We start from the raw sequence: 4,627 nt of genomic DNA on the forward strand, positions 1-4,627 counted from the left end.
CGTTGCTAATTGCGTGTATGTGTGTGTGTGTGTGGAGAGAGAGCATGTATAATGTGTACATGTTCGATATATGGATAGTTCATGCGCGTGCGTGTATACATGTTCGTTATATGTACGGCTAGTGTTTGCGTGGATGTATATGTTCGTGTGTAAGTTACATGGAGGAATGAGTGTGTGTACGAAAGTGTACATAATATTGAATTTTCAAAGACATGTAAAAGTAGTCTTAACTTTTCCTCACTGAAGGAAAATTAAGCATAAATCGTGTATAATATTCTGAACTGACTCAAATGATTTAATGTCAGAGGTGTCTTCCCCACCCAACTTTTTATGCGCATAATTTTCTCAAAAATGGATATTTTTAATGGAATTTTCTTCAAATACCTTTCACATGGTATCGATTACGATTATATCGGAATTTATGGTGAAAATAGTTTTCGGAAGTGGGTGAAACGAGTTTCGAATTAGTCACACACTTCGACTTTGATTTCTCATACGTTTTAATGATGTACATTACTATTATGTTGGAAATAAAAATTACTTTTGAGGACTCTTCCATTCTTTTTCCTTTCTGAAATTTGTTAAATGAATATTTTTTTCAAAAAAAAAAATGAACTTTTCCAGTTTTGTAACAAAAGCAAACAGCTATACCAACAAATTTATCTATGATAATTTTTTCCCAAAATTTGCCGATTGCTGTGTTGAGCAGCCTCCTTTGTTGATAAGCTGAAAAAAAAAAACAACACCGGCTTTGTTGGGTGTTTATCTTCATGGTATGCAATCTTGTGCAATTCTAAAAACGCTCAGACCAAGCGGTTTTGTGGTTATGGTGTTGTACGATCTTAAGTACAATAACCAGACTGGGCAGTACGCTGAGTTCTTGAGCAAAACACTTCAATTCATACTTCCCAAGTTCAATCAGCGGTAAATAAGTTCCAGTCATAACTGGAAAGTTAACTCTGCGACTGACTGGCGTTCCGTCCAATGGGAGTGATGTTTTCTCAGTCACTTATATGCTGGGAAACCCAAGCTTAGCTCTTACTTTATGAATCCTAGGACTTATGACGGATCTATGATTGAAGATAGTGTAGCAGTGATTCGAAAGTGAACCGCAAGGTAACCGGTCAGGCATCACGACCTAGCCACACTATTTCACGTGAGCGGCCTATAAGGCAACAAATCAGCGTCAAACCATCGCGTGGCTCAATTTTCTAGATTCTTCTTCTTGTGCACTATATAAAGCCGCTTTTAACGCCTTAACTCTTTGCAGAGGGTTGAGAGCGGTCGAGCCATTCACGTCTCACCTTTTGTCAGGTAGATATTGAGACAGCTGAGCAATGTGTCTCTTTACTTACTACAGTCAGACAACTCAGGAAAATGGTTGAAACAGACGGCAGATAGACGACAAGAATCTCCACCGCCAAGAATACAGCATAATTGTTTCCAGCTATGTTGGACCAGCCAAATGTTGCTGTTTCAGTAAGCTTGCTGTAAACTCCAAGCAGTATGTCTCTCGTATTATGTAATTATTAATGCTGTTATTTGTAAAAGACCAACGCATATTTTATGTGCAGTCATAAAATCTGTTAAATGTCGGTCATCAGCTAAAAACACAACAAACACATCTCAGACAAAAGTAAAGTTACTTACGAAGGACTTACAGTAAATTAATAATGTTCCTGCTTATTTATTTTCAATCTTTATTCATTGTTTATTTTACATTTGTCCTAGCTCATTTTACGTGACGATAGCGAAATAAAAAGTCGAATAATTAGTTTTTTCATCCATTACTTTAATTTCGTTATTATTTTGCTGAAGGCAGCGAGCTGGCAGAAGTGTTAACACGCCGGACTAACTGCTAAATGACATTTTTTTTTCGGCATCTGAGTTCAAATTTCTGCAAGGTCGACTTTGCCTTTCATTTTTTTTTTTTTTCAGGAGTTGATAAAATAAAATAACTGCTCAAATGTTGGATTTTCCTAAAAATTTTCAGCTCGTATTCCAAGAGTAGAATGGGCGATCTTACGGTACGAGTCCTAAATATCGGTTTTTTCCGTAAAAAGTGTCTTCGGCGATCTTTACCAAAGATCGGCCTTTTCCGTAAAAAGTGTTGGAGAGAAACAGGGAAACGACGTCATAAAAGCGAAAGAAATACAGAGAGGGCGATTTATTTTGAAGGGTTTAGGGTTAGGCTTAGGGTTTCGTACTGAGAGCGGTGAACTGGCAGAATCGTTAGTGCGCCGGATAAAATGTTAAGTGGGATTTCTTCCGGTTTCACTTTCGGAGCTAAAATTCTGCCAGCGTTGTCTACGCTTTTCATCCTTACAATGTCGATAGATTAAGTACCAGTCAGATACTAGGTCGATGTAATCGACTAGCTTCCTCTCCGTAAAATTGCTAGCCTTGCGCCAAAATTAGAAAGAACTATTATTTTACTGACTTGAACAAGGTAACATGATAAGGAAGAAAGGAAAAATAAAATCCAACGAAAAATTTAGCGAGAGATATAATTTATAAATTTGTATTTCACGATATTTGCTTTTATTCTATTTCTCGTCAACCTTAGAAAGAAATGACGTTATAAGTTGTACAAATAAAAAGTTGCAGAGTACAAACGCCATAGTTTGTGTTGTTGAACAAATATCCTTTTAATGCAAAATAGCTATGTCAACAGTTTTTGATAATACTATCCTTGACACATTGTTTTATGTAACAGGCATTATTCTGTATGAAATAACAGTTGTCAGAAACAAAATGTAGGCCAAATGCGTGTTGCCGGGATCTTTTATTCAACTGATTTTACGATGCGGACTTACGTCATACAATGACACTTCTTAGAGAAATGAAATGAAAATTACACTTTGCAAAAATGACGTAAGGGAAACGTTTTGCTTTCAATAGTTACTTTCTTTTCTATCTTTTATAGATTGAAAGATATATTTCATTCGTTTCTTTACTGGAATTTTTGCAGTAAAATGTCTTACATGTCCCATTCATCTGACAGCATATGAGCCGAACAAAGGAGCCATTATGTGATCGCTTGGCCTGCTAGAAAGAACAGCTAAAATTTTGCCCTCAAATAACCTGAAGTATCAAGAGGGAAAAGGCACATTTAACAATGCAAACCCTCATCTAATATAAAAAATGCGAAAACTAATTTCTGTGTGTCAGTGTGCCACACTTAGACCCCACCTCTCTCGCTAGTCAATGACAATCCTACTATTCCTCATGGTGGGGTGAGAGTAATAGTAGGCATAGAGATGGTGAGGACGGTGGCGAAGACAGACAGAGAGTGAGAGAGAGAGACAAAGAAATTTAGGGAGAGTTGATGATGTTTTATTAAAAGTAGTAGTGTTGATGGTGACAGTGGGAGTAATAAGAGAGAGAGAGAGGTCACCATCCTTGAACGCATGTCTCACGCCAGTAGCTATGGTAAAAAAGACATCCCAAATTGAAAAGAAATCCACCCTCCCCTTTTATCTATCTATCTATCTATCTATCTATCTATCTATCTATCTATCTATCTCTATGGTGGTGGTAGCCAGGGCATTTAGGGATGATGGTGGTAGTAAGCAATATCAGAGACAGTGTTGATGGTGGTGGAGGGAAAGGCGTCAAAGTCAAAGGTATTGATGGTAATGGCTTCAGAAGTCTGGATGGTGTGTGTGTATGGCAGTTGCGGTGGCGATGGTGGTGGTACTGGTGATGGTGATGGCTAAAAACAATCATCAAAAGAGAGAGAGAGGGGGGGGGGTTAGACAAAAAAAATGTACTGACCCCTGAACGGGAAGACAAAAAATATTGTTTATCATGCAACTTTGCAATAAGTTCCAAGTTGACAAATTATATCATTTTTTGATGAAAATCGTTCATTGTTTCAAAAATATTGGTCAAGTTTAATAAAATTTAGTATGTCCTCAATGCATGGTAGGGCGGCTTTTAAGCTAGTATGCAATAAAAGAGGATGGTCATGGCTGGAGTGCATTCTATCATACGTCTCTTCGAACTGAGTTAGCCTAGAGTTACAAAAAAACAAAAAACAAAAGCGGCACACCGCTGCCAGGCTTCTATTTATATTTACTTTGAGAAATGTTTTATTCCAAATGAAAACCATTGCAACCGTGATTAAAGATGAAACCTATAAGCAATTACTCGACTTGGAAGAAACTGAAGCCAAATTTTAATCGAATCATATCACATTATTTTCAAGGAGTACAAGAAATGGGTTTCTCAAATAACATTGGTTCTGTTTCATTTCATAGAAAGCGTACTAAAGCTGTGAAAAGAACAAACAAAGGATCTTTTTTAAAACGGGGGCCACATTTTTCATTAACGAAACACTTTGAAACTTGGAACACTGGTAGAATGTGTCATATAAAACATCTTTTTCTCTTAGTCTTCTTTAAAAAAAAAAAGAAATCCATAAGTTATTCCATGTTAAAGTTGTCGTATTTCTGTAATTTCAACCAATCACTGACGTCCATTCAGCCGATATACATTAAGTGCCGACTACATAAACAAACGATTCTGAAACAATTAACCCTAACCCTAGGGTTAGGGTTAGGGTTAAAGCAAATTTAAAATGAAAAAAGCAAATAAAACGAAGGTATGGAGATTAAATACGCTT

This window comes from Octopus bimaculoides, chromosome 7 (assembly GCF_046866305.1).
Source record: "Octopus bimaculoides isolate indiv1 chromosome 7, ASM4686630v1, whole genome shotgun sequence".
Classification (NCBI taxonomy): domain Eukaryota; kingdom Metazoa; phylum Mollusca; class Cephalopoda; order Octopoda; family Octopodidae; genus Octopus; species Octopus bimaculoides.